Genomic DNA, 23,704 nt, shown 5'->3' with positions numbered 1-23,704 from the left:
AAAAGTAAACAGCATTCAAGAAAAGATGGCTTATAGAAATACAGGAATGGAAACTCTAAGAAAGAATTCAAGAAAAAAAATGCTAGAATTAAAACATGTTAACAAGGAGAGATACAAGATGGTGGAGTACATAAACACTTTTGTGCTTCCTTCTGTGAACACAGTAAAATCACAACTAAATTATAGAACAATCAACCTGGAGAACCATCTGAAGTCTGGCTGAACAACAATTTTATAACTAAGGAAATAAACAAGAAACCATGTGAAGAACCACGTTGAGACTGGTAGGAGGGGTGGAGACTCAAAATGGGATGTCCCCAACCCTCCGTATTGTGGTTGAGAATCAAGACGGATTATCTCGGCTGTGGAGGTTCCCCCAGAGAAGCAATGGACCCCGGCCCCACATCAGGCTCCCCAGCCTAGAGTACTGGTACCCAGGAGAGGGGCCCCCACAAAACCCAGCTGTGAAAAACAGTGAGGATTCTGACCACACAGGTGTGACAAAAGTCTGTGGAAAACCTAGATGTCCTCTTAAATGGCATGTGCACAGACTCACTCACTCCCAGACATTGACCCTGGGCTCTGGAGGAGAAACAGTGACTCGGGGGATGTCAGAGGCATATGGGGGAGGAGGGGCAGACTGCGGTGTGTGGCTTTGCAGCGAGGGCTGGAGGGCAGTTGCCATTTTCCCTGTGAGTGTTCCTTCTCCTTTGTAGCAGGCAGGTGGGCACCATCATTCCTCTGTTGAGCTCACCTCCACAAGCCAAATCTGAATCTGAATTGGTCTGGTGAGCTCTGCTGGGACCCACAACCACCCGAATCCTCCAATGCCAGAGACACTTTCTTTTGAGAAGCCAGCCCCACCTATATTGCACTCTTTCATGGAAAACTATCAGAGTCTTTGGGCCCCAGGCAAGTGTCAACTGGCCTCAATGTGCTCTGAGACTTTGGCTGAGTATCTCCAGATGGAGCACTGGCACCAAACCAGAGTCTACATTAATCTGGTGACCACAGCTTGTCCCACTCTAGTGACTCCCTGAGATCCTGCCTCATGTACTGCACCAGGTTTTATCAGTGGAACCTCAAGGGAGCCAGCAGGTGGCAGCAGGTATTAGGGTGTCCTGGCTTGGTGTGGAGCTTCCCCAGGCCCAGTCCTGGTGGCACCCATCCTCAGTTCAGAGTGTGAACTCTCCCATGAGTCTCCGACTTTAGCATAGGCAGCAAACAACTGTGGATAGCTTTGTAGCTCCTACTAGGTAGTCCCCAGCCAGTCACAGGCAGTGGGTGACCTGGGCCCCTCGCAAGAGGCCCCACAAGCAACATACTTGGAGGTTGGCTGCAGACCATAGCAGAGCCCCACAAGTGGCACACACAGAGCGGTCTCAACAGGCACCAGAGCCCACTGGGGCAAATCTACTCCGTGGGGTAAGCCCCCCCTCCCACAGCAGCCCATAAGCTGTGGATGTGGCAAAACCCCACAGCCAATCAGCCTGAAGGCCAATACCACCTACTGATGTGCCAATAGCAATCAAGATTCAACTATAACAGGAAAGCGCACACAACCTCCTAAAGGATATTACTGGAACATCCGGAGCAGGTGACCAGGAAGACTGTGCCAGAGCCCCATAGTGCACCTACTCCATTAGGCTACCTGGCCAAGACTGGGAGACATGGCAGATCTACCTACTACATAGAAACAAACATAGAGAGGCAGCCAAAAAGAAGAAACAAAGAAATATGCCCCAAATGAAAGAACTGGAGAAAACTCCAGAAAAAGAACAGAATGGAGGCAAGCAACATACCAGAGACAGAGTTCAAAACAATGGTTATAAGGATGCTCAAGGAACTTAGAGAGAACTTCAACAGAGAGATAACAAGTATAAAAAAGGACATAGAAACCATAAAAAAGAACCAGTCAGAAGTGAAGAATACAATCTCTGAAATGAAAAGTGCACTAGAAGGAATCACGAGCAGACTAGATGAAGCAGAGGACTGAATCGGTGATTTCAAAGACAAGGTAACAAAGACACTCAATTGGAACTGCAAAAATAAAGAAGAAACCAAAAATTTGAGGATAGTTTAAGAGACCTCTGGGACAACATCAAGCATAACAACATGTGCATCACAAAGGTATACCAGAAGGAGAATGGATAAAGCAAGGGATTGAAAACTTATTTGAAGAGATAATGACTGAAAACTTCCCTAACCTGTCAAAGGAAATTGATATACAAGTCCAGGAAGTGCAGAGAGTCCCAAACAAGATTAATCCAAACAGGCCTACACCAAGACACATTATAATTAAAATGCCAATGATTAAATACAAAAAGAGAATTCTAAAAGCAGTAAGAGAAAGGCAACTAGTAACTTATCAGGGAGTCCCCATAAGATTGTCAGCTGATTTTTCAACAGATACTTTGCAGGCCAGAAGGGATTGGCACAAAATATTCAATGTGATGAAAAAGAAAGACCTACAACCAAGGGTACGCTACCCAACAAGGCCATCATTTAAAATCAAAGGACAGATAAAGAGTCTCAGACAAGAAAAAGCTACAGGAGTTCACCACCACCAAACAGATCTTACAAAGAATCTTAAAGGGATATCTATAAGATGGTGGGGGGGGGGGATCAAAATTATGAATAATAAAATGACAATAACTACATATCTATCAACAATTACTTTCAATGTAAATGGAATTAATGATCCAATCAAAAGACATAGGAGGGCTGAATGGATAAGAAAACAAAACCCTTACATATGCTGCCTATAGGAGAATCACATCAGATTGAAAGACCCACACAGATGGAAAGTAAAGGGATGGAAAAGTTATTTGATGAAAATGGAAACAAAAAAACTGGGGTAACAATACTTATACCAGACAAAATAAACTTTAAAACAAAGACTATAATAAGAGACAGAGAAGGAGCCAGTAATCCCACTTCTGGGTATTTACCTGAGGGGAAAAAAACAACATGCTACTTTGAGGAGACCTATCCATCCACATGTTCATTGCTGCATTACTTACAATGGCTAAGGTGTGGAGGCAGCCTGGTGTTGATGGAAGAATGGATACAGAGGAGGTGGTACATATATACAACGGAATATGCTCAGCCATGGAAGGGAATGGGTGCTCATCATCTACAGGGGTATTGATGGATCTGGAAGGTATTATGATGTGTGTAGTGTCAGACAGAGAAAGACAGAGGCAATGTGATTTCGCTTATATATGGAATCTAAAGATCAAAACGAACAAACAAACAGAAACAAACTCAAATATACAGAAAACATTTTGATTCTTGACAGATGGCAGCTGGGTTTTAGGGGGTGTTGAAAAAAGGGGAAAGGACTGAAAAGTACAAATTGGTTGTTAAAAAGTAGTTATGGGGATGTAGGTTATAGCATAAGAAATATAGTCAATAATATTGTAATAACTACGTATGGTGTCATATGGATACTAGATTTGTTGGGATGATAGATGGGAGGAGGTTGAGGGGCAGGATGAAAAAAGTAAAGGCATTAAAAAATACAAATTGGTAGTTACAAAATAGTCATGGGGATGTAATATACATTATAGGGAATATAGTCAATAATATTGTAATATTGTAATTACTATGTATAGTGCCAGGAGGGCACTAGACTTATGGGGGGGGGGTCACTGCATAAATTATATAAATGTCTAACCACTACACTGTACACTTGAAACTAATATAAAATCATATTGAATGTCAACTCTAATTGAAAAAAATGTTTTTTGATTAATTAAAAAAGAAACATAGTAACAATAATGAAGCATGCCTTCAATGGACTCATTGGTAGACTGGATGTGACAAGTAAAGAATTAGTGAAATTGAGGCTAGGTCAATAGAAACGTCCCAAACTGAAATGCAGAGAGAAAAATGAATGAAAATAAAACATCTAAGAACTGTGGGTCAATTCCAAAAGGTGTAATAAATACAGAATTGGAATATCTCTGAAGTAGGAGAAAGAACAAAGCAAGAAAAATATTTAAAGTAAAATTGCCAAGATTAATGACAGCCCTTAAACCACAGATTTAAAAAGCAAAAAACCTAGCTAGACATATCATATTCAAACTGCAATAAATGGAAGACACATAGAAATTTTTGAAAGAAGTCAGAGAAAAGTATACCTTATCTAGAGAGAAATAAGGATAAGAATTATTATAGATTTTGCACCAGAATTCATGGAAGCAATAAGAGAGTGGAGTGAAATATTTAAAGATCAATGAAATAGAATAGAGAGCCCAGAAACAGACCTACACAAATATGGTCAACTGATCTTGGACAAGGGCACAATTCAATGGGGAAAAGATAATATTTTCATCAAATGATTCTGGAACATGGAGCATCTGTATAAACAACTGAACCTAAAATTCAAAGTTGTGAAATTTCTGGAAGAAAATATGAGATAAAATTTAGGTGACCTTGAATTTGGTGATGAGTTTCTGGATACAGCACTGAAAGCACAATCCATGATAGGAAAGATTGATGGGTTGTATTTTATTAAAATTGAAAACTGCTCTTTGAAGGATAGTATTAGGAATATGAGGGAACAGGCCATATCTTGATGAAGTATTTACATATATGATGGGGAGACTATACCAGAATAGAACATTTAGGGCTCAACAACAGGAAAAAATTGAATTGAAATGGACAAAAGATCTATACGGACACTTCACTGAAGAGAACATACAGATGGCAAATAAGGATATAAAGTGATCATCCACAAAATTTGTCATTAGGAGAATAAAAACGATATTTCTAATTGGGTTCCTGGAACAGAATAAAGAATAAAAGACAAACAAAGAAACAAAAACTCATAGACACAGACAGCGGTTTAGTGGTTACCAGAGGGTAAGGGGAGGAGGGGGGTGGTAAAAGAGGGGAAAAGGGGTCAAATATATGGTGATGGAAGGAGAACAAACTCTGGGTGGTGAGCCCACAAAGCAATATATAGATGATGTATTATAAAAATGTACACTTGAAACCTATATAATTTTACTAACCAATGTCACCCCAATAAATTTAATTAGCAAAAAGAATAATAGGTAGAAACCAAGGGAATCTGAATAAAGTATGTACTTTTGTTAATAATGCAACAATATTGGTTCAATACTTGTGACAAATATACCATGCTAATATAAGATGTTAATAATAAGAGAAATTGTTCTGGGATATATAGAGACAAAAGCTATACTAGCTTTGCAATATTTCCATAAATCTGAAACTATTTTAAAATAAAACTTTTATTAAAATATGTATAAAAATGAATACATGTCTTTCTAAGGTTATGGATCAGGGGAATTTCAAAGTCACCTTCAACTCTGTATGTGCCTTATTTTTAAACATAATCATTTTAACGCAATCATTCATGATTCGGTTAGCAAATGCACAAAGCTTTTTAACAATTCCTGGCATACAGCTTGACCTTTAAGACTTTCACATTTTGCCATAAGAAAAAACTGTTTCCTTGTAATGAACTTGATCTTCTACTATACCACCTGTGAAGGTGACAAACGAGGACTGACAAGGAAGCGTTCTCTGCCCTACTTCCTTCCTCACCAGCACAAGCCTGCCCCACCCAGTTTCCCTCCTCTCCCCAACTGCTCAACTTAGGCTACAAGGTGAAGTAGTGTACATGCAAGCCCTGCCTCCCCCCCACACACACACACATACACACACAGTGAGTATGGTTGAGGCAGCCTGGGATAAGAGCAAATAACCATTGTCCTAGAACACAGATATCTATCCCGTGTTCCTGAGAAAACAAATCTACAGTTGCCAGCATGGACAATATTGACTGGGTTTCAGCAAGGGAACTCGAGAAAAAATGGAAGTGGAATAAGATATCACTTAACGTATCAATTCCTCAGTTTTCTCACTGCTAAAAGATAAAAGTTGAACTGGTCCCTCACTTCAACTCCTAATGAGAACAAACCTTAAGGTAAGGCCCAAGTAAAGATGTTCATCACAGACTCTGTTCGGCAAGGTCAGTGTGATCCGGGTACTAAATTACTCCCATGAGATGTAGGAGCTGAACTACTCCCAGAGTCACAGTCTCCTAGAGTAAAATGTTCTTAGCCATATTCATGCTCTCTGTTTCCCCCTCTCAACAGGGACAAAGGGAGGTCAGAATAGGCCCCTGGAGGGCAAGAGGGGGAAAGAGATTTCCTTGGCAGACAAATATTCATTTTTACGAGTTGGAAGCCTCTGGCTCCCTCCCTTGAATCAGGGCCTGCTGCAGCTCAGGCTGCTGCAGGATGTATTTGTCTTTCCCTGCACATTATTATTTTATTGTTATTACTCTCATTCCTTCCTAACTGTGAGCCAATGAGCAAAATTATTTTTATTTACTCTGATTTTTTGGATGCTTGAATATATTACTTCAATATAGTTTATAATCCCTATAATAGCACATAATGATTATACTTTAGACATTTAAAAGCAATTGGGCACATTCAATATGTTCATGACATATAACTTTATAATGCCTTATCTCTTTCTGTATTAAATGTTTCATGTTAATAAATTCTAGCCTATTTTGTGTGTTTCATATTTGAGTATAAAACTCATAAAAATAATAATAACTGGCATGAATTTTTCTGGTTAACTTATAGTGTGATAATGTAATAGAGAACAGTCTATACCAGAGGTAAAGCTCTATAATTGAGGAAATGAAGTAGAACATAAACATATCCTAAAATTCAAATTCAATAGGATTCTGACCAAATCCAAAAATAACATCTTGGAGATGCATTTGAATAAAACGTTTCCTAGTTTTGAGAAAGCAATATACTCTACATTATGGCCAAGAGTGCACTATGAGCAGATGAAGGATCTTCTGTCTGACCCAGACTCCTGACAAAGAGCAGTTTTTATTGTAAACTAATTTTTATAATGTCACAGTTTCAATGTCATCTATGTCACTAACAACATTCTTCCAGAACGTGGGCTCTGCCTTATAAAAACTCTGCAGCCTCTCCATTTAACAAGTCTAAAGAGAAGATGCAGCATGAGGACATGACGTCATCTTCAGAGGTAACCCAAGACCCAGGGCCAGTCCAGAGCTCCCATACTTGGTCCACATTATTGTTGTCCCTTGCAGTCATTCCTATTGTTGCATCTGACATGTGCAAGGTGATGGAGAGAATGCATGGAGGAAGGCGTTTACCAACCTTGAAAGTCATTTTGTGTAGGGTAGACTTCGCTTTATTTTTCCAGAAGAAACGTATGTCTCATTGACATACGTACACACATAAGGAAAACAGAGTGTGAAACTAAGGAAAAAGGCTTTTAAACAAACTGGCCAGCCAGGTTTCAGGAATTTAATGAGCATAATTCAGTAGCTTTAGGTTTAATCCCTTGTGCCTGCATAAGCTAACCCTTTATTTTTGTGCTGAAAGATATTTAACAGCTTTTCCCTCTGGTCCCTCATTATTTATATTCATTCCATAACAGCATTCCTTTCTCTAAAGCCAGGCTGACTCATAAGAAAAAAACTATTTTTTATCAGGACCCTCCGTAGATCATGGTCAACTGTGGTCTAATATGGTAAACAGCATTTCTGACCCAGAGTTCTTTTTTCTCTCTCCTAAGTTCACTCATTTTCTTTTTTGTTTTTACTTCCATATAAGTTACACAGCACCATGTTCAAGGGAAACACTATTAGATATGATATCAATTACCTATTATAAAACAGTGGTTAAATTTCAGTAAATATTCAAAAATAGTTGTTCTGTTAGATAACAGAAATTTCATTTTTAATAATTTGATCTGACTTACGGGACTTTCTTAAACTATAATAGCTAAAACTTTCTTGGATAACATCCGAACCAGAGTTACACAAATATTGAATTTTAATAACAATTTTCCGGTGTATTATCAAATGATTTTAATGGAATCTTAAAGAGTCGCTTTATTATTTCTTTTTCTATTAAAAAAGGAGACTAACTTACATTGCTAGAGTATTTGGGATCAAAGAACAAGGAAAGTCTGCTAAAGTAAGAGAATCATTTCTAGATTGCATATTTCCTTCTTTTGTAAACTTTCAACTTCTTGCTTCAATGCTACAAATCATTTAATCTAGAAAATATATTTTACCCTTTGAAATTATATTGCAAAGAAAGATATAATTTGAAATATATCTTTCCCTCGGGAAAATTAAAGGGACAGAAATAAAGGATTTAATAAATACGTAGAACTTTTATGCCTGAAATAAGAAAATAAATATACTAAATGTTTTCAAAATATTGGTTTGAAAATTAAATTTGCCATATACCACAGTGGAGCAACACCAGACAAAGAAAAATCCAAATTTAGTCCTAACTCCATCTGGCTCACTATGTGATCTGTGTATGTCACTGTATTTCTCTAGACCTCAGTTTCTTATTTTTGCAGAATTGATAAAAATTTCTGTTTTCCTTTTGTCCACATACATTTTTGGAAATTATGTATTTGTTTACATTATTTTAATGGCTGTCTTTGAATCAGCTGATATTTAACTCTTGGACATCAGAATGACAGTCCCAATTGCTGGCAGAGGCTGCCCTTTCTCATTGATCAGTGTCCCTTTATGATTAGTTGTTGTCCAGACCATTTTAGTTGTTAAATATTTTTAATTACTGCCTTAAAATATTTATCATGCATTTTTCAAGAGAATCCAAATATTCTGATTTTTCTATGAAATCTCCCTAAATCTCACTGGTGAAAACCAATTTTTAGAAATCTTCTTGGTGGTCATAAAAGCTTGCCTACTAGCCATATTTGCAAGCACAGATTTGGTTATCGGACATCTTGGTCAAGATTTGAGCTTTTGAAAAACAATTTACTGAACTTCTCTAAGTTCTAGTTTTCATATCTGTAAAATGGAAACCATGAACTGTTATGATAGTTTAATGAGAAAAAGCAGGTTAAACAGTACTTAATACATAGTAGCTATTTAATAAAGTTATGGAGCATAATATTCTTGAGGATTGTGAATATTAAACTTTATCCCCGTATCCAATTCAGAGTTGTACTTATTAGGTACCTATTAATAATTCAAAGTCTGTTAGCTGAATGAATGACTAATGTTAGTTGAATGAAGATTAGTTTACAAAGCTGATCATATTCCACATGTGTTTAATATATAGTACAATAGAATTAGTTGACATTTTCCATAAAATTTGTGTAATTAGTATGGAACATGAGTAGCTATGAATCAGTACACTTGACTTGCTAAGCTATTCCTGAAAAGTTAAATGAAATTGTACTTTGCAGAACATATTTCAGATCTCAGTAGTTCTGCTGACTACCCTTCTTTACATACAAGCATGTATTAAATAGATAATGTGCACCAAGATCCCAGGATCTAGGTTCTGCAAAGGGAAGGTAGAGAAAAACAAAGCTGACATTGTAGATCATTTCCCTTGTTCAAAGGGGCGCATAGTTTGGTAAGAGAGAAAATAATACACCCCTCCCCAAAAAGTATGTTTTAGGGGGAGAAGAGGGTTGGTTAAAGCACAGATTGTCAGTAGACACCTCTAAATTTACAAAGAATGCATTCATTGGGCTTCTGAAAAGTGCTCTGTTAAGTCCTCCACATACACAGTTGTTGGCAACATTCATCAATGAAATCTCAAGGCTAAAGAACAGACTGTTAGGGGAGTCCTTGAAATCCTATCTTAGCGACATCTCTAAAGCTCATGGTTCTAAATTCCTTTAGGTTTGGACTTCTGGACTATTTGGAGACTTATTCATAATCTTAGTCTGGCTCTATTTTTAATTGGTTTTCATTGGTGTTGTAGTAAAAGAAGCACATTCTACATTTAGTTCTGGGCTTAGCAAATTATTGAATTTCAGTGTTAAGTTCTATCATTTCTCCTTTGGTTTGGTTTATGTCTATATTGGGGAGAATTCAGAAATATAAGAACCCTGGGAGTATCTAGAGTTTGCCCTAGATGATCCTGGACTCTTCTGGTATGTGGCTTTGCTGAATTCTCTGAGATGAATCTGGACCCTACCAGAATGCCTTCTTGATGTCAAGAAATCAAATTAATAAACTTTATCTTGTGAAGTTTTTCTGTTTTCTTAATTCATGAAAATTAGTTTGAGTAGTTTCATTTTGCATTCAAAACTCTGGCCCAAAATTTATATAATTGCCACAAATTTTATAATGTAGATTGCTAAATGAAAATAAGAAATAAATACATTTTCTCCACCCCATAGCTACTCTCCTATGTGCTGAGCTTCCATCTGTTTGCCTTTTGTTTTTGTTTATATGAAGCTTTACATTTTGTCATCAATATATTATGTTGTGTTGTGTTAACTTATAAGTTGAGACATAAAGATAATAAATTTTACACATTCAGGAACATTTTAGTTGACTGACTAGTAAAATGTGATTTAAAAACTCAGCGAGGATGTGATAAATTTAATGAGATGGCATTAAGAGTATTTGCTGAGGACAAACTCCCAACTTGAGAATGATTGGTAATGTCTTAAAGGACAAGGGCCTAAACGATGATGTCTCTATGTTGCAAGTGAGAAGACAGTACACTCGTGAGATAAGAAGTCCAATTGCCAGAAAAGACTTATTTCCAGTGTTGCTTTTCATGCCCCTCTTTATGAAAAATGCCTCCAACTGGTGGTATTCTAAGATTTTGATCTAGTTGAAGGGTTTCCTATATCTTCACTTTAATGTGGTTCAAAAGAGGGAATGATGCAAAGAGCTAGTAATATATAAAGAATGAAGTTTTATGTGTACAATAATAACTAGATTGTTTTAAACATTTGTCTGAGGTAACTATATAAATGCTATTTCTATAGTACAGTAGCTAACAGCTTATTGTAGATGTGAATTTGGTGCAAAAGTAGTTGTGGTTTTTGCCACTATTTCCAACCTTTAAAACCGCAATGATTTTTGCACCAACCTAATATTAGTTTCCACACTCACAGAAACACATTATCATTGTCGTTAGTCCCTTAATCATCACAGATTTGTTCTGCAGATAATGACAATACTTTTAGCTTGAAGAATGGACCATTTTAAAGCCAGATTAAAGAGAATGTAACTCTATTGTAGCCAATACTAGTTTGATTTTGTATTATCAAAGTAGTGTCATTGCCGCAACCAGTGACATCACTTGAATGCAGTGAGAAGTGAAGCAAAGCCTCCCAGAGCAGATGATATTTGTCACCAAAACTAAGTTTTCCTACCTTTTCAACTGCAAGGAATCTCTTTTTCATTTTCTATTTTTCTCCATATTCTTGAATATTAAATATACTGCATTTATTGAGTAAAAGTCAAAATGAATTCATGTTTCCTCAGTTAATAATCATATATGGAGAGAAACACATATATAGAGAGAAACGCTTTCTGATCATTGCACTGCACTGAGCTTTCTTACAATTCCAACCAAAGTTTCAGTTGTGTCCTCTCAAACCATTTTAAATCTGTTACATGTCCAATTTTTATTTGACCTTAAATATATATGTATACGTGTGTGATAGGGATGAGAAGACCTCCTAAAGGGTACTGATTCCAAGTTGCCTTAGAACAAATTCAGATTCACAGGAGCCCCTAGCCCCTGTACAAAGGACTCTTCTCTCAAAGGGAGGAGAATCTGCAAGAGACAATGATACTTATGGTAATACTTATGTATACGTGCTGAAAGTATACATATACAATATCAAAAACAACCAAAACTGAGAAATCTAAAAACAAGAGCAAGGGAGCCAAAAACTGACTGTGATTTTAAAACATTTTACAAAAATCCAACATAAATGTCTAGAAAGGGGTAGGCCTCACAATAATCAGCTAATACAATTCTATGCTGGTAACCACTGCTCACAAACAGCCTTGGATATTATTCTTCACCAAGAAATAAACACTTGTCTTGGGACTGATTCTCACATGGCAGATCCAGGGCAAGATATTCTCCAGCTCTTTGAAAAATCAATCCAAAAGAGAAACTCTGTAGAAGACCCATCTTCTTGTTTCTGTGATATGGTGCACTCTGAAAATCAACTAAAGTAAAAAAAAAAAAAAAAGAAAATGAAAGAGGCACACAGAGAAGCAAAGACAAATGCTGACGAAGCCACAGCCAATGCTTCCAAACATCAAATCAGAAAGTGTTGCTCTTGTCTTGGAATTCCCCTAGAGTTACTCGGGACAAGAATCTAGTCCACAGAGATCAAAGCCAGGCAGAACAAAGAAAGTCAGAGTGATAAACAGCCTACTAGGAAGAAATCTCAAACAAATACTGACAGTTTGTAGAATGACTGAAATAAAAATCAGCTGTTCAAACTAATCTCTCCTTTTGTCCATCAAAATAAAGACGGAGCTTTCTGTATCCCTGATGAGAGCTGGGCCCTCTGACCCTGAGTACTTTCTTAAAGTGAGAGAACTATAATTTTTAGCTCATTTATACTCACAGTCAAACCAGGTCTTTCTTTCTTCCTTCCCAAGGAATTATTTTGAAAGGAGAAGCCATAGTTCCAGGAGGTCTACAGTGAGAATAGGAGGTCTACCTATTCTCACTGTAGACCTCCTGGAACTATGAAGGGACTAACATTTTTGAGCACAGTAAACCCTCCTTACCTGTGGTCAACTGAAGTCTGAAAATATTAAATAGAAAATTCCAGAAATAAACAATTCATAAGTTTTAAATTGCACTCAGTACTGAGTAGCAGGATGAAATCTCGCGCTGTCCCACTCCATCCTGCATGGGACATGAATCACCCCTTTGTTCAGTGTATCCATGCTGTGTAATTTTTGTGCCCCTTAGTCACTTAGTAGCCGCCTTGGTTATCAGATCACTGTCACTGTATCACAGTACGTGTGTGCAAGTCACCCTTATTTGAATTAATAATGGCCCCAAAGCACAAGAATAGTGATACTGGCAATATGAATATGCCAAAGAGAAGCCATAAAGTCCTCCTTTAAGTGAAAAGGTGAAAGTTCTCCATTTAGTGAGAAAAGAAAAATATCCTATGCGGAGGCCACCAAGATCTATGGTAAGACCCAAACTTCTATCCATGAAATGGCCTAGTTGATAAATTAAACTTCATTATGTAGGTATGCATGTAGAACAAAAAACATAGTAGATACAGGGTTTGTACTATTTGTGGTTTCAGGCGTCTACTGGGGGTCTTGGAATATAACTCCCCCATAAATAAGGAGGGACTCATGTAGTACCAACCACACTAATTGCTCCATGACCCCAAAGCCTATCTGTAGTAAACAAAACTAGTCAGGCATAATATTAATAAAAACAGTCTCTTTGATATGCACAATTTCCTAATTATTTGGACAAAAAATATGTAATTTAGAGCAGGGTCTCAAATACATTTACATCTCAGTGTGAAAGGAAAATGCCTTTAGTTTTCTATAACTGACCCAATCTCCTTAAAAAGTCTTCATCCTTCTGAGCAATGGAGACAGGGTTAGAAGTGGCTATAATTTGGCATAATTGGTTAACCTTAGTCCAACCTAATAATTAAAACAATATTTACAGGTAACTGTGTTTCTGACTGGACCACCCAAGAAAATGTTCAGTCTTGTATTCTACTCCCTGTTTCTGCTGCTCTCTAAAACGGCATGCTGGTGTATGGGCCAGTGTTGACATGTAGCCTTGGGTTGGGTAGGAAATGAGAAGAGCTTTTCAATGTACATGGCTCCTTCAGGATCCTTACAAGTCTCTGCCTACAGAGTGACTGGATTAGCTGGTTCCTGTACTGGTGGCACCAGAGAAGCTACTGAAGCTATCCAGCTCTCTCACTGTGTTATACTGGCACTATGGTTCTAACATTCTCTATACAAGATAACCTCTTTAAACCAAGATCTGATGGCCTACCAGCCATAACAAAAGCCATTTCCCCTCATTGGGACAAATATGGGTCCCTGCCTGCTGTGTACATACCATGGGGAGGGAGAAACACTGTCCCAAGTTAATAAAACTTACTCTTTTCTTTCCCTGTAATACCATATTGGAAATAACCAGGTTTCAGGTTTCTCCTGGAACGTAGCAGCATGCCTGCAAAAGCACACCACCAGTGGTCAATAAAAGTGTACTACTAGTGACTGTGTCCTAAGGCTCCCCATAAAAACTCCTCCCTCCCTGGGGACCCAACAATGATTGAGCTAAGGATGGCAAGTACTTAAGAATGAGAACACTGATTTATCAGCATTTTTTTTCTCTCTGTGTGTCTCTACTTTCTCTTGCCTATAAGCCTTGGATACCATAAGGGACAGATTTCAGTTATATCCTTTATTCTTTTTACTCCAGGGTTGTCAACCTGATAGTAGAGAGTCCTAGCCAGAAAGAATATCATTTCTATAATGTAGAAAATACTTTATGGTCTGGATTCTGAAGGCTTGATTTGATTTGCTAAAGAAATTTACAAAATTATATCTCTCCTTGAAAGACTGGTTACTTGATGTGTTCACAAATGAAAATTTAAGTGGACAATAAATTCTGAATACAGATCTTCTTGTTCTGGGGATTATGTACTATTCCCCTGCAGCACAGAAACTCAAAGCATCATTGGGTGAGAAGTCTCAGAGAAAATAGAGTGATAAGAAACAGCAATGCAACTGAAAAGATATTTCAAAATATTATCCATTATACTTTGGACTAAGATTTTTCGATATATAAACGTGTATAAGGTTTGACACCATGGCTTTGTCTTCTTCATCACACCTTCCAAGTTGAAGAGAATCATAACATTCATGTTAACTCAGACTCTTAATCCATCGTCTTGCATAATGGAGGGTAGGGATCTGGGAAGTCTTTTGAAAAGCTGAGCTGTGTCTCCCAGAAAGGGGCAGTGAAACCTCATGAGGGAGAGAGATCAATCTAAAGCTCAAGAAACAATTGGACTGCCCCAAACAATAAAGCGTGGTTACTTGCACTTTCAAATAGATGATTACAGATTACATGAGATAGCCACATGAAAGCTACCGTGGACCAGGTGCAGTGAGAATTCTTAAAAAGCATTTGGTGATCAATATTGGCTTCTTTCCACTACCCTATCTTTTCAAATGCCTAACAAGTCAAAAGGGTAAGGCAGGAAGTTGAACAGCGGCAAGTAGAAAGAATCAGAGCAGATTTTTAAGGCTATAAATACAAAGCATGGCTAGAGTACAGCAAAGAAGAAACTCCTTCCTATGATGTTGCTAACGCTTGTATTTCAAAGAAGTGTAGCCACTTGATTCCTGAGGAAATCAATTCACAAAAATTTGAAATTGCAGGAAAATATCGTCTCTGTGTGGAGGTTAGGAGGTTGACATAAGAAGAAATGCCAAAAGAATGTCCTGGGACCCATGGGCATTCAGAGTATCTTATAAAGATCTCTTGCGTTTCTGACAGCAGAAAGTTCAGTTGTCTTTTTACTCATTTCCTTATAATGCTTTTTGGCAATTAATACAAATTATGTGATTGACGTTTCACTCTTCTCAAACAAATCAGAATACTACAACGTTGCAATTTTTGTAGTAATAATTTATTTCATTGTTCTCAGAGAGCTCTGGGTCAGCCCCTAGTCAACGTCGGTTGAATTTGGCTCCCTCTGTATTCCTCAAGGAGCCTACGGGACACAGAGGTTGGCTATCTGCTCACAGCAAACAGAAAAATGATGCAATAGAAGCAATGTTTGCCTAGATGGGGAGAAATAAACTGTATACCTTCACAACTAGAGGAAATAGAAATACAATTATCCTCCTTCTTATCCCTATTAATTGTGAATCTGATAAAAATAAGCATCCTCTTTCAACAGTTATGACCATGGTCATTCACAAAGTAGAGCTTCATGAGCAAACCTTTTCTGAAGCATCTAGGAACAGGCCAATACTAAGTGTAAAAACCATTTCAAGGAAATCTAGATTCTCCTCCCTTTCCCAAAGTGAAAATGATATTAATACTTTGTGGATAATTGAATCAGGCAAATGTCAATGTACTTGGAAAAAAGAATATAATCTCAAACACTTGAGTAATTTTGGCAAAGGCAAATAATTATTGTCATTCAAGATTATTTAAAAATATATTAATTATTTAATGCATTTATTCAAAAAATACTGAATAACTATTAAGTGTCAGACATTCTTTTAGGTTGAGGGGATACAATTATTAAAACAAAACTTGGTCACCTCTTACCATTGATGGTGCTCCCTTCCTCATGATTGCTACTAGAAAGCTTAGAGAAATACTTCTACTCCACTTCAAGCAACTGTATAAGAACTTGTAGCAGTACATTTTGTTAACCAATCTCATGGCTTCCTCTAATTTTCCTACCTTTATTTTCCTTTTCATCATATTTTTATTACTTTTTTTTTGGTCATTTATAAATCACTGAACATTCTTTTGAAAAACATGATAGAAAATTAAATCAAATTTAAAATTCTCTTGATCTAAGGTATATTTTCAGAGCTTCAAATCTACTGCTTGAATGTCTATTCTTAGATACTTCATAAACATCTCAAGTTACAAACACAAAGTCAACATTTTTTTCCAAAATCCTCTTTATCCATGTCATATATTCCCTAGAATGTTAAAACCACCACCTTCTACCAAATTGACTGATACAAAAACTACGTGTCATCTTCAAACCTTTCCCTTCCATTGTCCAACCTATTCACCAATTTTACCCTATATCCTTCCTTTAAACATATTCCTTTCTATTGAATTATCACTAGCATTGTCTGTTTTAAAGACGCTCAGCCCTAGTTACATAGACTCCTACATTATGCTGCTCACTTCCCTTTATTCCTTAAAAAGATATATCCTTTAAAAGTATTTATACAAATCTGATCATACCATTTCACTGCTCAATACTGCAGTGAACACATCCTGCCCCTTCACCATTGGGCCCTGTCTTTTTCTGCAAAGAAGTGTATGTGTTAATGTTTGAATTTTATGCCATATTTACAGGCATAAATTTAAATAAGATGTTTTGTACCTTTATTATCAACATTTTCATTAAAATATTATAAATGCATTAGAGAAGTGAGGGATTCAGGAAAAAGGTAATAATAAAAGTATTTTTTTGACTTGTCAATATATGAGTCATGGTACGTTTCTTTAAAAAAACGATTATAGCTAAATTAGATCAAGTTCCACTGGTGATAGTCAAGTTTACAAATCACCTTTAAACTAGTTCTTACTTACATATCAAAGCTAAAAATAGAATTTAAAAAATCAGTGTTAGAAAAAAAGTTTTTTTAATCAATGTTAGGAGAAAAAAGATAAAAATGAAGAAAATAGAAAAGTACGTATGTAAGATTATGTCAGATAGAGAAGTTAAGAAGAAAATATTTTTAAAGAAGAGAAAAAGCCGTGAAGGAAATAATTTAGGATTGAAAGAAATAGATATTACCTTTATTCTTTTTTGTTTTTCTTTTACATATCAGTTTTGTTTCCTCAAAAATTATTTAGCTGAATATACTTAGCATGCTCTCAATTTTTGTATCATCCCACAAATTTGATACAGTTAAAGTTTATTATGAAATTAATTTTCTCACTGTGCTTTGGATAATACCATGCTTTGGATAATTCCCCAAAAATAAGACCGAGTCTTTCATTAATTTTTGCTCCAAAAGATGCTTTAGGGCGTATTTTCAGTGGATTTCTTATTTTTTCATGTACAACAATCTACATTTATTCAAATACAGTCACGTCATCTTTTGGAACATGATCATAATGTACTAAATGCATTCGTCTGGCTAACGATCTTAACGGGGGCTTATTTTTGGAGTAGGTCTTATTTTCAGGGAAACATAGTACAAGCCATATTTGAGAAGAATACCTAATACCTACTCCTAACAGTTCCTAAGCATGACAGATTTTTGTGAACTTTGGATTTTTAAATTAAAATATTTTTATTTGTCATCAATACTTGTAGGGTTGTCATTTTTCTTTGGGTGGCAATTTTACTGAGTTGAATAATGATCCCCCCAAATTTATGTCTACCCAAAAACTCAGAATGTGACCTAATTTGGAAATAGGGTGTTTGCAGATGTAGTTAGTTAAGATGATGAAGTCACACTGGATTGAGTTAGGCTCTAAATCCAATGACTGGTATCCTTACAAGGAGAGAGAGATTTAGACAGAGACACAGACATACAGGGGATACTGTGTAACAACAGAGACAGAAATTGGAGTGATGCTTCCACAAACCAAGAAATACCAAAGAATGTCATCTACCACTAAAGCTAAGAGAGAAGCATGGAACAGTTTCTTTCCTAGAGATTTTACAAGAAGCATAACCCTATCAATTGTTTGATTTCAAACTTTTAGCCTTCAGAACTGTGAGAGAATAATTTTCTGTTTTTTCAAACTACCCAGTTGTGATTATTATTATGGTAGCCCCAGGAAACTGATACAGTAATAAAATTCTTCCTTACATTAAATAACTCTGAGATTGAGTTATAGGACAGGTTGTGATGATTTGGGTTACAAAAATCAGACAAACACATTTTCAAAAAAGAGTTATTTAGAGGTATATTTTATGTAGAGGTGGATCATCAACTCCCTCAAATTTATTCTTTCCCTTGCCCTAAAATTGAAAAGAAAAATAAAATCAGAAAATGGTTTATAATACCTATGTGATTGAAACAGGACAACTGGATAGAGTAACTCAATTCAAGGGTATCAGATTCTCTTAACTCTACCCAATTCCCACCCCCACCCCCAAGGAAATGAATGGGTAAAGCCCATAAGGGTCATAAACCAGATGGAATTCAATCCCAGGTCTGAGCCACCCATAGGCCCTGTAGAACTCTTTGTGAAAATGGGCTAAACTTCACTCTAGTGAACTTACCTTGGAAATATTTCAAAATATGTAATTTGAAATGGACTAATTTTTCAAAGGAAGAAGGACCTTGGAAAACATCTGCTTCATTCCTCTCATTTCAAAGACAAGAAAACTAGGATCAAAAGTGCTCAAGTGGCTTATCTTGGTTGTACAGATAATTAGTGATACAATCATAGTATGAACCTAGATCTTCAAACTTTTCTGAACTGTATTGTTTTTCCACTGCAGCTCCCATCTGCAGTGTCTGGCTTTGAGCTAACAAACTTTCCCTCACCATATCTCATGTTTTAAGGAGTAATCAAATGTGTTTTCTTTGGTTTTGCTTTCAGTGAAACTTCCACTTTAGGAGTTTTCAAATGATACTTTTAATCTGGTAAAATGTACCTATAGATAAAGAATACATTCAGCCTAACTCTTTTTTCTTAAAAGAACTGTATTGTTGGTGGGGATGCTAGATTGACAGACATGAAGACTTTGCTTCAAATTATTATTACCAGAATATTTAGAGAACAAAAAGTATGTGAAATAATTGTGTTTATGCTTACAAAGTAGAACAACTTTAATGTTAATGGTTGAGAGTAGCTTTTACAGCAGAGATTGTAATTGCAAACTTTGTCTATATCCAACAGATGTTATAGTAAAACACACACATAGAAATATGAGTATGATAAAGCATGCATGCATGTGCGTACACACACACACACAAATGACAGAAGCAAAACTGGCTTGAGAAACAGAAATGTTCACCTAGAGACCCACCACAAATATGAAGTCAGAATCAGTGGCTAAATTTGAGTTTTGCTTGATGCCAAGAAGAAAAATAATGACTAAGCCAATACAATTAATCACTGTATTTATATAACTATCATTTTTCTTTGTAAAGAGCTACCCTGGTGAGTGTTATAACACTTGTCAATTAGTTCTAATTAGCGTTTCTGCCTCTAAATGCTTGACTCCACTTTCAATTACAATTGTTTGCATATCTTAACAACTACTGTACTAGATATGCTGGCATGAAACCTGCTACATTTTAAGTATGATCTACCCAGCTCAACCCTCCTACTCAGGTAAGCAGGCCCATGCTGTTCTCTATGTAGGTATGGCAATTTCTTGGACTTGATGTGAGCATCTAAGAATGGCCCAATTATTGGCTGCCCTAAATGAAGACAAATTGAACTTCTTCTTCAGCTAGCCCCCAGAAACAACTAAAAACTTCATTGCAATAATTTTACAACTCAGCCTTTGACTCGGTCATCCCTTAGGAGAGCTACTCTGGGGACACAGGTTTAAGAGATGACTCAATGGAAAGACATGTCAGCAAGTGAGTTGAATACATAATGTGGAATAAACTTTCTCCTTCAGGAGTATATTTGCAGTAAGTGATGAATATCTAGAGATGTGATACTGTATTTTATATGCTTTTCTATGTTTTCCCTACCAACAGAATTCTGATTTTCTTGGATGTAACAACAAGCACAAATTTTTAAAAATTGTTTCTAAAGTAGAATGATTTCATATATATCAAAATATTCCTAAATCCAGTTTTGTAATATGTTCTCGTTGATTTTTTTTAAATACAAGCATCCAAAATCTTTTTAGTTTCTAAAATATAATTAATCTGTTGAATTCTATTTATTACTACAACTTAGAGGTCAAAGAATCATTGATGAAAGTACAAGTTTCATTCCAACATATAACCCAGAAATCAAAACCTATTTGAGGAAATAATAAGTAGAATTAAATAATTATGGGACTACACAGAAGAATGTTGTTTTTTAAAGACTTTAAGCAAACTTAACTATTCCCTCTATCTGTACAGAAGATACATGGTCACATATGATAGGGTTGAGATAATAGCCTTATTTTTTTTGGATGAAGAATTATACTAAATTATGTCCTAGGTTATAAATTACTGTAATAAAATTGTTAAATTTGTATTGCAAATTCATTCACCCTTTTTGGAAGAAAATTTGTAATTTCTATTAAATATTTTTAATAACTATCATTTATCAAATGCTCATCATATACTGGGCACTGTTCTAAATACTTGCAGCCATTCTTATAACAACCCTATAAAGTAGGTACTAATATATTTCAATGAATCTAAAAAGCCATTAATTGTAATGGGCACTTTTATGTTATGTATATTCAAGAGAAAAAAAAACTACTCTCAATTATATACTATGTACAACATTTTCTTGTCATTTACAATTTTTATTTTTAGTTATTCAAAGAGCTCTTTTACAGCTAGACTGACTTTATCATATATTACTCCTATGCATACATAACACTGAATATGTAAATTAAATCAATTGGTTGAGATCTTTACATTTGGGGTCCAATTCTTCTTAAATACTTTTTGACTCAGAGTTACCAATGTCTGTGTTTTTCTGCCAAATATTATCCACTTTTCCATCAAGATTGTTAGTAATGCAATATTTCTTTATAAAATTCTCTACTATCATCTCTAAGATTTTCTTCCAGGATTTTGATAGTCATTTGGCAAGTTTTGCGACTCTTTATTTAAATGAAGTTGTCACAAGAAGATTTTTCAGACAACTACTAGGACTCATAGCCCTGCTTTCAAGGTCCTTAAATGGCTTTTTGAGGGGTTACAGGCGTCCAGTCATGGAACAAGTAAATAACAACCGAGGTGCACCTATATCAGCAATGACATTTACGTCATGCTGCTAGCTGTCTGACAATGATTATTAAAATAGCATCAATGAGAAGACAGATTCTGACCTGAGAAACATTAAATTATGAAAACAACTGAAATATAACAGGCAGAAATAACAAGAGACAGCTTTGTATAGTGCTCTGCAGTCAGATTGTGTGAGTACTGTGCTCACAAAAGAGGTAGGCGTGCAACCTAGCTCTTCTACTTAATATAAGCTACATGACTTTGGATAGGCCATTTAAACTTTTTACTCTTTAGTTCACTTATCAATAAAATGTTTATAATAATAATAACCTTACCTTGCAAGGTAATTTTGAGAATTAAAAGTAGTAATAATGAATAACTATGTAGGAGTCAGGTGGGTACTAGTCTTAGGAAGTTGATCGCTTTGGAAGTTATATAAACGTCTAATCACTATGTTGTACACTTGAAACTAATGTTGTATGTCAACTGTTATATAATTTTTTGTAATTTTAAAAAATAAGTAGTAATAAGTATAATATCAATTTCTGGGTATTTATTCTACAGAAATACTCATAACTGTGCAATTATATATAAATATAGAGATAGAGATATACACCTGAATTACCATTGTTTTTAATGTTGAAAAAATATAAATTCCTACATTTCTATCAATATATTAATTATATAAAGTATAGTGTATACAATCAGCATAATACTATATAGTTTTTAAAAATAATGAAACAGGTCTACAGGTGAGGACATGGAACAATAACCAAGCTATATTAAATGGAAAAGAAAGTTTTTAGAAGAGAATGATACCATATTTAAAATAAAACAAGCAAATGAACAATCATACATATACATGCTTAAGTTCATATGAACATATATATGTGTTTAAATATTGTTTTTAAAAAGCCTAAAAGCTTGTTTCACAAATTTTAACAGTAGTTGTAGCTGAGGAATAAGATTATCTATTCTTCATTCACTTCTGTATTTCTTGAAATTTTCATTAAGTTATAAAACATTTATAATCAGAAAAAAACTGCTGTGAGACTATGTAAGTCATACATGTATTTAATTTATGCATTAGATATATGTTATACCTAATATACATCTAATGCATAAATATACACCAACGAGATGTTAGGAAAATAAGAGGAATGTAACTGGATCTGAGCAATAACTTCGCTGAACACTTCATCAAAAATAAAATTGCCTTAAGTCAAAATTTTTTTTTTGTCAGCCAATAGTCACTATAAATATGTCAGTGTATTCCTTCAACATCCTTTGACATTCCTTATTTATTTTCTATACCCTTTCCCATATATTTTATATTTAAATGGGGAATTTTCTATCCCTAACATCTGCTATCTAGCTGTAGCAGATGCCCTCACCCCTCCTAGTAGAAGCAGTCCTACTAAAAAATGTGGCCCATTTCTGAGCCCATCCACTGAAATGGGAATTTAAACAGCCGTCTCTAATCATTTGCATGAGTGAGGTTTGGGAAACTGCCCCTCTCTACCTGGAATCCTGCTTTTCCTGTATCCGGATCAAGTAGAAGATGGAGACACAGAGGTATATGATATATGGATGCTCTGTTCAGAGCCAAGCTACGAACTTTATCATTAAAAACACATTTTGAATTTGTGAGTTTTTCAAACACTTCACTTCCAGGTAAGCAAAATTTATTGTATAGAAGTAACAAAAGTAATAGAAACCAACAGATGAAGAGAGATGAGGTGGCATGTTATGCTTAGAAAAATTTTTTTTATGTTAGCTCAGATTAATTCATGAAATATTTTTCGTCCTGCCACTGAAGAGGAGGAATAAAACAAGAAGCCTATAATGATCTGCAATCAGCAGCCTTTCTGCATCTTCATTTCATTAAGGCATCTCAGCTATCAACTCAGGATAAGTTTTCTCTCATGAAGCTCGGTGTATTCCTCTTTAATTGATTTCTTTTGTGCAGGTACTGAAAGGTGGGTTTCTTAACACAAACATCTTGACATCTTTATTGTTAGCATAAAGGTACAAATTGGTACAAGCATTTAGAGAGGTAATGTAGGAAAACACCCCATGCAGATTTCTGAAATAACATCATAATCATACTCCTAAGAACTAAGAATATTGAAATCTAAATGTGGGCCAGAAATTTTACTAAGTGGTTTACAAGAATAATCTAGTGATGTGCAGTAAACCCACTCTCCAGGAAGGAAAAGGAAAGCTCTAATTTATAGTATTTGCTGATTTCTATGG

Source organism: Rhinolophus hipposideros (genome assembly GCF_964194185.1).
Source record: "Rhinolophus hipposideros genome assembly, chromosome: 7".
Classification (NCBI taxonomy): Eukaryota; Metazoa; Chordata; class Mammalia; order Chiroptera; family Rhinolophidae; genus Rhinolophus; species Rhinolophus hipposideros.
Note: the sequence above shows the minus strand (reverse complement) of the source record.